The sequence below is a fragment of the Rhipicephalus sanguineus genome, chromosome 1, assembly GCF_013339695.2.
Source record: "Rhipicephalus sanguineus isolate Rsan-2018 chromosome 1, BIME_Rsan_1.4, whole genome shotgun sequence".
Classification (NCBI taxonomy): Eukaryota; Metazoa; Arthropoda; class Arachnida; order Ixodida; family Ixodidae; genus Rhipicephalus; species Rhipicephalus sanguineus.
The window spans coordinates 13,535,045-13,545,976 of NC_051176.1; the positions used below are offsets into that span (position 1 = coordinate 13,535,045).

The 10,932-nt window shown below is 50.6% G+C and overlaps 2 long non-coding RNA genes and 1 other non-coding gene across 3 annotated transcripts; 2 read left to right on the top strand and 1 right to left on the bottom strand.

Annotated features, from left to right (window-relative positions):
* Positions 1-797: 797 nt before the first annotated feature.
* LOC125757690 (uncharacterized) lies at positions 798-7,415 on the bottom strand. Its single transcript, XR_007415439.1, has 2 exons — positions 6,753-7,415; positions 798-1,161 (listed from the first exon to the last, which is right to left on the bottom strand). It is a non-coding gene; the product is annotated as an uncharacterized LOC125757690 (long non-coding RNA).
* LOC125757693 (uncharacterized) lies at positions 1,396-7,196 on the top strand. The gene is made up of 3 exons (XR_007415441.1): positions 1,396-1,455; positions 6,793-6,812; positions 7,067-7,196. It is a non-coding gene; the product is annotated as an uncharacterized LOC125757693 (long non-coding RNA).
* Positions 7,416-10,506: 3,091 nt separating the features above from the next.
* On the top strand, positions 10,507-10,578 carry Trnat-cgu (transfer RNA threonine (anticodon CGU)). Its single transcript has one exon. It is a non-coding gene; the product is annotated as a tRNA-Thr (tRNA).
* The last annotated feature ends 354 nt before the right edge of the window (positions 10,579-10,932 follow it).

A 10,932-nucleotide genomic window follows, 5' to 3' on the forward strand; every position in this document is an offset into this window, starting at 1 on the left:
TGAAAACACCGCCTCCTTTTTTACTTTCGCAATCTTTGCGATATACCACGTAGTCGTCAGTGTCTGGTAGAAACTCTTGACCTAAAATACCAGAATTAAGCCAAGATTCTGTTAGAGCTAGCATATCACACTCGCGCAGTTTTAAAGATGGGTTTTTAGTTCGACATGTTTCGGCAGAATGCTGCGTATTGTAGTATAGGCGAAAGATAAACATTGCGGCTCATTCTTTTGACGCTGTATTTGTGAAAAACCGATAGTGTTTGCCGTGTGATTCCGTACTAACTATCGCGCAGATTGAACAACTGCGCATGACATGGCATCGTAAAAATATGTGTTATTGTCAATTCGTAGCTTATCAACGGGTTCACTTTGTATGGCACGCCCTTTGATTTCGCAAGATCGCGCAAGTTCTTCCTAGCGACTCGCATCTGCAAAGCAGAATGTTCGTGTACTGCCAGTTTGCTGCCTTTCAGCTTGAATTCATTTTCTAAGACGCTCTGCTTCTCCTTGAAAATTATCAATTTTGAGATAAATAGCCTCCACTTGTAAGCGTTGTACTTGCCAAGGCGATGTGAGCGTTAAATTTACGATGGTAGGATAATTGTGCCAAGGTTCTGGGAACAAAATTCTATCACTTTCTTTCCGCAGACGACCCGTTTTCATCATGCACATCAGGTATGCCGAAAAAAGTAGCTTTGAGCGCCGGAGTCGATTTTCAGCGCCATCACAGCGCGATTCGATTGTTTTAAGTTTGTTATTTATACAAAGAATGGACTACGGAGACCCTGAAGAATTTCATTGGCTCTTTTTTATTGTTTAGGTGTCAATCTCGAGTGCACGAAGTCGGGCTGCCAACTGCTTTAGCTCTACGTCTACAGATGCTTGTCAGCTTTTCAAGGCTTGAAGATCCTTCCGAATGCTGTCTTGCCCTGATTCAATTCTTTGAACGGTCGCTAGGACAGTCGCTAGAAACTTGCCAGCATTAGGCCCAGGATTTGACATGAGATCCCTGGATAGCAGTAAAAGCATATCACCAACAAATGCAGCGACACTCTGTCTGCAATTCGTCAATGCAAATATCCATTTTTTGGGTCACAACACCACAACTAGGAAGCGATCATCGCTCGTGACATAGCACTAAGAGTGGTCTAAATAACCAACCTGGAACAACCGCAACGATGAGTGTTCCTTCGCAGAATCGGTGCTGCGCCCCGGCGGAAGGTCACGGAAGAGTGCTTTATATGGCTTGTCCGGTTTGCTGATAGCAGCATCACGTGTCGAAGATCCGAGTGGCAGGTGAAATTATCACAGCAGTCCAAAAGCAGCATCGGTGGCCGATCATCGGGACTGTCTGCATTTGCGCAGCGTGGCTCCGTGCTCGATAAATTCTTAGCCGCGCCAAGCAAAAGGACCACCTGGAACAACAGCAAGGGTGAGTGTGCCATCGCAGAATCGGTGTTGTGCCCTGGGGGAAGGTCACGGAAGAGTGCTTTATATGGCTTGTCCAGTTTGGCTGATAGCAGCATCACGTGTCGAAGATCCGAGTGGCAGGTGAAATTATCGCAGCAGTCCAAAAGCAGCATCGGTGGCCGATCGTCGGGACTGTCTGCATTTGGGCAGCGTGGTTCCGTGCTCGATAAATTCTTAGCCGCGCCAAGCAAAAGGACCACCTTGAACAACAGCAAGGGTGAGTGTGCCATCGCAGAATCGGTGTTGTGCCCTGGGGGAAGGTCACGGAAGAGTGCTTTATATGGCTTGTCCAGTTTGCTGATAGCAGCATCACGTGTCGAAGATCCGAGTGGCAGGTGAAATTATCGCAGCAGTCCAAAAGCAGCATCGGTGGCCGATCGTCGGGACTGTCTGCATTTGGGCAGCGTGGTTCCGTGCTCGATAAATTCTTAGCCGCGCCAAGCAAAAGGACCACCTTGAACAACAGCAAGGGTGAGTGTGCCATCGCAGAATCGGTGTTGTGCCCTGGGGGAAGGTCACGGAAGAGTGCTTTATATGGCTTGTCCGGTTTGCTGATAGCAGCATCACGTGTCGAAGATCCGAGTGGCCAGGTGAAATTATCGCAGCAGTCCAAAAGCAGCATCGGTGGCCGATCGTCGGGACTGTCTGCATTTGGGCAGCGTGGCTCCGTGCTCGATAAATTCTTAGCCGCGCCAAGCAAAAGGACCACCTTGAACAACAGCAAGGGTGAGTGTGCCATCGCAGAATCGGTGTTGTGCCCTGGGGGAAGGTCACGGAAGAGTGCTTTATATGGCTTGTCCAGTTTGCTGATAGCAGCATCACGTGTCGAAGATCCGAGTGGCAGGTGAAATTATCGCAGCAGTCCAAAAGCAGCATCGGTGGCCGATCGTCGGGACTGTCTGCATTTGGGCAGCGTGGTTCCGTGCGCGATAAATTCTTAGCCGCGCCAAGCAAAAGGACCACCTTGAACAACAGCAAGGGTGAGTGTGCCATCGCAGAATCGGTGTTGTGCCCTGGGGGAAGGTCACGGAAGAGTGCTTTATATGGCTTGTCCAGTTTGCTGATAGCAGCATCACGTGTCGAAGATCCGAGTGGCAGGTGAAATTATCGCAGCAGTCCAAAAGCAGCATCGGTGGCCGATCGTCGGGACTGTCTGCATTTGGGCAGCGTGGCTCCGTGCTCGATAAATTCTTAGCCGCGCCAAGCAAAAGGACCACCTGGAACAACAGCAAGGGTGAGTGTGCCATCGCAGAATCGGTGTTGTGCCCTGGGGAAGGTCACGGAAGAGTGCTTTATATGGCTTGTCCGTTTGGCTGATAGCAGCATCACGTGTCGAAGACCCGAGTGGCAGGTGAAATTATCGCAGCAGTCCAAAAGCAGCATCGGTGGCCGATCGTCGGGACTGTCTGCATTTGGGCAGCGTGGCTCCGTGCTCGATAAATTCTTAGCCGCGCCAAGCAAAGGACCACCTTGAACAACAGCAAGGGTGAGTGTGCCATCGCAGAATCGGTGTTGTGCCCTGGGGAAGGTCACGGAAGAGTGCTTTATATGGCTTGTCCAGTTTGGCTGATAGCAGCATCACGTGTCGAAGATCCGAGTGGCAGGTGAAATTATCGCAGCAGTCCAAAAGCAGCATCGGTGGCCGATCGTCGGGACTGTCTGCATTTGGGCAGCGTGGTTCCGTGCTCGATAAATTCTTAGCCGCGCCAAGCAAAAGGACCACCTTGAACAACAGCAAGGGTGAGTGTGCCATCGCAGAATCGGTGTTGTGCCCTGGGGAAGGTCACGGAAGAGTGCTTTATATGGCTTGTCCAGTTTGCTGATAGCAGCATCACGTGTCGAAGATCCGAGTGGCAGGTGAAATTATCGCAGCAGTCCAAAAGCAGCATCGGTGGCCGATCGTCGGGACTGTCTGCATTTGGGCAGCGTGGCTCCGTGCTCGATAAATTCTTAGCCGCGCCAAGCAAAAGGACCACCTTGAACAACAGCAAGGGTGAGTGTGCCATCGCAGAATCGGTGTTGTGCCCCGGCGGAAGGTCGCGGAAGAGTGCTTTATATGGCTTGTCCGTTTGGCTGATAGCAGCATCACGTGTCGAAGATCCGAGTGGCAGGTGAAATTATCGCAGCAGTCCAAAAGCAGCATCGGTGGCCGATCGTCGGGACTGTCTGCATTTGGGCAGCGTGGCTCCGTGCTCGATAAATTCTTAGCCGCGCCAAGCAATAGGACCACCTTGAACAACAGCAAGGGTGAGTGTGCCATCGCAGAATCGGTGTTGTGCCCTGGCGGAAGGTCAGCGGAAGAGAGTGCTTTATATGGCTTGTCCAGTTTGCTGATAGCAGCATCACGTGTCGAAGATCCGAGTGGCAGGTGAAATTATCGCAGGCAGTCCAAAAGCAGCATCGGTGGCCGATCGTCGGGACTGTCTGCATTTGGGCAGCGTGGCTCCGTGCTCGATAAATTCTTAGCCGCGCCAAGCAAAAGGACCACCTTGAACAACAGCAAGGGTGAGTGTGCCATCGCAGAATCGGTGTTGTGCCCCTGGGGGAAGGTCACGGAAGAGTGCTTTATATGGCTTGTCCAGTTTGGCTGATAGCAGCATCACGTGTCGAAGATCCGAGTGGCAGGTGAAATTATCGCAGCAGTCCAAAAGCAGCATCGGTGGCCGATCGTCGGGACTGTCTGCATTGGGCAGCGTGGTTCCGTGCTCGATAAATTCTTAGCCGCGCCAAGCAAAGGACCACCTTGAACAACAGCAAGGGTGAGTGTGCCATCGCAGAATCGGTGTTGTGCCCCGGCGGAAGGTCACGGAAGAGTGCTTTATATGGCTTGTCCGTTTGGCTGATAGCAGCATCACGTGTCGAAGATCCGAGTGGCAGGTGAAATTATCGCAGCAGTCCAAAAGCAGCATCGGTGGCCGATCGTCGGGACTGTCTGCATTTGGGCAGCGTGGCTCCGTGCTCGATAAATTCTTAGCCGCGCGAAGCAAGAGGACCACCTTGAACAACAGCAAGGGTGAGTGTGCCATCGCAGAATCGGTGTTGTGCCCCGGCGGAAGGTCACGGAAGAGTGCTTTATATGGCTTGTCCGTTTGGCTGATAGCAGCATCACGTGTCGAAGATCCGAGTGGCAGGTGAAATTATCGCAGCAGTCCAAAAGCAGCATCGGTGGCCGATCGTCGGGACTGTCTGCATTTGGGCAGCGTGGCTCCGTGCTCGATAAATTCTTAGCCGCGCCAAGCAAAAGGACCACCTTGAACAACAGAAAGGGTGAGTGTGCCATCGCAGAATCGGTGTTGTGCCCCGGCGGAAGGTCGCGGAAGAGTGCTTTATATGGCTTGTCCGTTTGGCTGATAGCAGCATCACGTGTCGAAGATCCGAGTGGCAGGTGAAATTATCGCCGCAGTCCAAAAGCAGCATCGGTGGCCGATCGTCGGGACTGTCTGCATTTGGGCAGCGTGGCTCCGTGCTCGATAAATTCTTAGCCGCGCCAAGCAAAAGGACCACCTTAAACAACAGAAAGGGTGAGTGTGCCATCGCAGAATCGGTGTTGTGCCCCGTCGGAAGGTCGCGGAAGAGTGCTTTATATGGCTTGTCCGTTTGGCTGATAGCAGCATCACGTGTCGAAGATCCGAGTGGCAGGTGAAATTATCGCAGCAGTCCAAAAGCAGCATCGGTGGCCGATCGTCGGGACTGTCTGCATTTGGGCAGCGTGGCTCCGTGCTCGATAAATTCTTAGCCGCGCCAAGCAATAGGACCACCTTGAACAACAGCAAGGGTGAGTGTGCCATCGCAGAATCGGTGTTGTGCCCCGGCGGAAGGTCACGGAAGAGTGCTTTATATGGCTTGTCCGTTTGGCTGATAGCAGCATCACGTGTCGAAGATCCGAGTGGCAGGTGAAATTATCGCGGCAGTCCAAAAGCAGCATCGGTGGCCGATCGTCGGGACTGTCTGCATTTGGGCAGCGTGGCTCCGTGCTCGATAAATTCTTAGCCGCGCCAAGCAAAAGGACCACCTTAAACAACAGAAAGGGTGAGTGTGCCATCGCAGAATCGGTGTTGTGCCCCGGCGGAAGGTCACGGAAGAGTGCTTTATATGGCTTGTCCGTTTGGCTGATAGCAGCATCACGTGTCGAAGATCCGAGTGGCAGGTGAAATTATCGCAGCAGTCCAAAAGCAGCATCGGTGGCCGATCGTCGGGACTGTCTGCATTTGGGCAGCGTGGCTCCGTGCGCGATAAATTCTTAGTCGCGCGAAGCAAGAGGACCACCTTAAACAACAGAAAGGGTGAGTGTGCCATCGCAGAATCGGTGTTGTGCCCCGTCGGAAGGTCGCGGAAGAGTGCTTTATATGGCTTGTCCGTTTGGCTGATAGCACCATCACGTGTCGAAGATCCGAGTGGCAGGTGAAATTATCGCGGCAGTCCAAAAGCAGCATCGGTGGCTGATCGTCGGGACTGTCTGCATTTGGGCAGTGTTGCTCCGTGCGTAATATATTCTTAGCCGCGCCAAGCAAGAGGACCAACTTGAACAACAGAAAGGGTGAGTGTGCCATCGCAGAATCGTTGCTGTGCCCCGGCGGAAGGTCACGGAAGAGTGCTTTATATGGCTTTTCCGTTTGGCTGATAGCAGCATCACGTGTCGAAGATCCAAGTGGCCAGGTGAAATTATCGCAGCAGTCCAAAAGCAGCATCGGTGGCCGATCGTCGGGACTGTCTGCATTTGGGCAGCGTGGCTCCTTGCTCGATAAATTCTCAGCCGCGCCAAGCAAGAGGACCACCTTGAACAACAGAAAGGGTGAGTGTTCCATCGCAGAATCAGTGCTGTGCCCCGGCGGAAGGTCATGGAAGAGTGCTTTATATGGCTTGTCCGTTTGGCTGATAGCAGCATCACGTGTCGAAGATCCGAGTGGCAGGTGAAATTATCACGGCAGTCCAAAAGCAGCATCGGTGGGCGGTCGTCGGGACTGTCTGCATTTGGGCAGCGTGGCTCCATGCTCGATAAATTCTTAGCCGCGCGAAGCAAGAGGACCACCTTGAACAGCAGCAAGGGTGAGTGTTCCATCGCAGAATCGGTGCTGTGCCCCGCGGAAGATCACGGAAAAGTGCTTTATATGGCTTGTCCGGTTTTCTGATAGCAGCATCACGTGTCGAAGATCCAAGTGGCCAGGTGAAATTTTGCAGCAGTCCAAAAGCAGCATCGGTGGCCGACCGTCGGGAGTGTCTGCATTTGGGCAGCGTGGCTCCGTGCGCGATAAATTCTCAGCCGCGCCAAGCAAGAGGACCACCTTGAACAACAGAAAGGGTGAGTGTTCCATCGCAGAATAGGTGCTGTGCCCCGGCGGAAAGTCACGGAAGAGTGCTTTATATGGCTTGTCCGTTTTGCTGATAGCAGCATCACGTGTCGAAGATCAGAGTGGCACGTGAAATTATCGCGGCAGTCCAAAAGCAGCATCGGTGGCCTATCGTCGGGACTGTCTGCATTTGGGCAGCATGGCTCCGTGCTCGATAAATTCTTAGCCGCGCGAAGCAAGAGGACCACCTTGAACAACAGCAAGGGTGAGTGTTTCATCGCAGAATCGGTTCTGTGCCCCGGCGGAAGATCACGGAAAAGTGCTTTATATAGCTTGTCCGTTTTGCTGATAGCAGCATCACGTGTCGAAGGTCCGAGTGGCCAGGTGAAATTATCGCGGCAGTCCAAAACCAGCATCGGTGGCCGATCGTCGGGACTGTCTGCATTTGGGCAGCGTGGCTCCGTGCTCGATAAATTGTTAGCCGCGCCAAGCAAGAGGACCACCTTGAACAACAGCAAGGGTGAGTGTTCCATCGCAGAATCGGTGCTGTGCCCCAGTGGAAGGTCACGGAAGAGTGCTTTATATGGCTTGTCCGGTTAGCTGATAGCAGCGTCACGTGTCGAAGATCCGAGTAGCCAGGTGAAATTATCGCGGCAGTCCAAAGCAGCACCGGTGGCCGATCGTAGGGACTGTCAGCATTTGGGCAGTGTTGCTCCATGCTCAATATATTCTTAGCCGCGCTAAGCAAGCGGACCACCTGGAACAACAGCAAGGGTGAGTGCTCCATCGCGGAATCGGTGCTGTGCCCCCCCAGCCCTGCACCGATCATCTTTGGAGGATGACTCTTAGGCAAGTTAATAAAGTGGGCGAGCAGCAGGTGATATCTTCAGTTTCCATCGCTGGCTTCAAGTACTGCTTGCCACATTTATCACACTTCGCAGTCTCAGTTTTCGAATCTTTTGAGAAGAACGCCCGCACCGCGATCCTCTTGCGATTGCTCGCCACTACGACCTGACAAAGGAAACACTATACACACCAAAACGTACTATTACGCAATATAGCGTGTACTTTGTCGGCGGTTAAGCAGCACATGATAGAAGAAAGGAGGGCGAGAAGAGGTGAAGACCGTATGCTGTGAGGCGGAGAGAAGTGGGCAAGTGCATTTCTGGCTCTTCGGGGATGGGCTGCCTCCTCCTCCCCATGCTTGTAGCCTGGGGGGGGGGGAGGGGGCGACGGAGATCAGGGCGAGTCCATTTCTGTCCCTAGGGGTAGGGCCGCCGCCTGGTCCGGGCTCGTTCTACTAGCGCACAAAAATGCGCTGTAGTCAAAAACAGTTCGAACTAATCGAACAGATTTAATCGATTATTTCTAATAATTGAAAGGCGGACACCGATTATGAATAATCGTTTTCCGGCGTATTTTAACCGATTAATCGTTCATCGATTTTACCATCACTTAGCAGCAGCTGTAGAGACTACGCTAGCAGCAGCAACTCAGTATTTTGTCGTAAGTTTTGTAATAGCCACCATGAGCGCTGTTGGATCATTGTCCAAAGCTTCCAGAACCTCTTGTTGCCAAAAACGTGGTATGATGAGGATCCTTCTGTTGTCACGCACTTTGAGAAGTCTACCGACGTAAGGCCCTTGGCCCCACCATGAAGCTTTTACAGTTTTAATCATGGACCAAGTCTGAAGTTAGTAGGTGAGAAAGAACGTTTCCTAACTGAGAATTGTTCCTACCTTTGAGCACGGTTGTTTGAATCAAGGACGGATGAGTTGTCGAGTCTCAGCTAACCGGGCGTTGCGACGGATAAAGCAGATCAAGAGGAGTTGTTGTGTATGCTAACACGAATGGTGAGTCATGGTAGGTAGTGAGATAGAGCGTCAGCGTTTTGTTCATTCATTCTAGACCTGTAGCTGCGCATCAGAATTGTACTCTTTTAGGCGAAGCACCCAGCGGTCAAGGCGACTTCCGGGATTTAGTGGTGAAATCTAACGCAGTGCTTTATGGTTTCTGACAGCTGTACAGTAACGCCCGCGGAAATGTGCACAATGCCCCAAGAACAACGTTTGCGCTTCCCAAAAAGCGAGGCACGCCCACTTAATTTTGGCTTAATTCTTCTATGCGGTGGTTAGTGTGCGTATACCACAAGCAATTATTGTTTCGTGAAAAGTGTTGCCACGTTGCAGGAAAACGGCAGTGAGACCATGGCTGCTAGCTTGAGAGTTGCGACATGCATTGCATCTACTACAGGAGATTTGATGCATCCTACAACGCTATCATGTGATCAGTAATGGGCCACGGTAATAATCCTGTAGAAGGGCCTCTCCATTCATGACATCGTACTGCCACGCGCGCTCTTTTTTGTATTTCTATGTAACCGGTCCGTTACATGTGTAACCACTGCCTTTCACAAACCGCGTCTTCATGTTTGGGAACCATCCCGATTATTTTAGAATCGTCTCATAGGCTTGAGCGCGTAAGCAAGAACGGTAGAGTTTATTCTCGAACAAGTGCGGCCACCAGCGATCAGACTCCAATGTTCGATGCCGCATGTATAAATGCCCACGCGCCTAACCGCAGATCAGTATATTCGACGGCCGACGACTGCTCTCGCCGCTATCAATCTACAGCGTGAATCGCTTGTACGTTGGCTTTCCGCTTTGCAGACACAAGTTCGCCCAAATAAAGAGTTTCGTCTTGAGAACACCGAATGCTGACTTCGTCAACGACATGACCACATGACAATACTATCGTGACGTATATCACACCTGATATATAAGTTTAGAGTGTTCAGGGCGAAGGAAAATGTGTTATGGTTGCCACTGACACAAGTACTTTTCTATCAAGAAAATTTTACCAGGCTAGGGCAACCTCGAGAAGATGTTCTGTTGTATAAAGTGGAACCATAAAACTGCATTTAGTGACGCACCGCGGTCTGAAACACTGCTACCAATATTGGAGCACTAAACACGCGATCGCACATTTGTGTATGTGAATCAGCTTTGGAAAGGAAGAGGATTTCGCGAGGTTAAAAGAGATGGTCTATCACCTTCACCGCGCATTTTTATTTGAAGCGATTACCACTATCAAAGTTTCATGTACAAACTATACAAAAAATAACTGAATACAGCGATAAAGGACATCTAACAGACAATAATGTCAAGCAAAGTATAGGGGATGTTATCCTTAGTAATTAGGATATAAATGTGAAGAAAGCAGAGTGGACGAAAAGATAACTTGCAGCCGGCAGGGACCGAACCTGCGACCTTCTAATAACTTATCCGATACTCTATCACTGAGCTTCGGTGGCGGTCATCCTCCCGTCCACTTTATGGTGTATATAGGTGCATTTAAACCTAGGAGTGTTAGTTAGCGCCGATCGCAACCATGGCGGCGAGTGTGGAACACTCTTTTTTTCTGCCTGTTGGCGTCACGTTGCACGTGATCTTTTTACGATTCTGTTAGTTCTCATTATTATTCTGTCTAACAAAGAAAAACAAGCCCTTAAAAAGTTATCTCCTTTTCTTCATTAATAGCGAGGGTCTCGTTCTGGCAGACTTTATGCCTTCAGGTAGCATGCGAGGGATTATTGGTCAGCTGCCAGTCGTAAAAAGATCACGTGCTATGTGACGATAGCAGGCAGAAAAAAGAGTGTTCCACACTCGCCGCCGTGGCTGCGATCGACGCTAACACTCCTAGGTTCAAATGCGCATATATACCCCATAAAGTGGACGGGAGGATGACCGCCGCCGTAGCTTAGTGGTAGAGCATCGGACGCGTTATTCGAAGGTCGCAGGTTCGATCCCTGCCGGCGGCAAGTTATCTTTTCGGCTTTGCTTTCTTCACATTTATATTCTAATTAACACAAATAACATCCCCTGTACTTTCCTTGACATTAATTTTGTGTCTAACAAAGAAAAAACAGCTCTTAAAAAGTAATCTCATTTCCTTCATTGCGCTGATGTGTTTTGTACGTCCTTCATCGCTGTCTTTAGTTGTTTGAGTTTGCACAAGAAGTGTTGATCACGTCTAACCAACTAGCCTATTGTTAAGTTTTTCTTAAGGATTATCACTATTTCAGATATCTATGCAACCCTGCCAATAAGGCAAAAACTGTAAAGGCACAGCAGCCATTCTCCTTATTGGTGGTAACGTTCATTAACACTTTTGT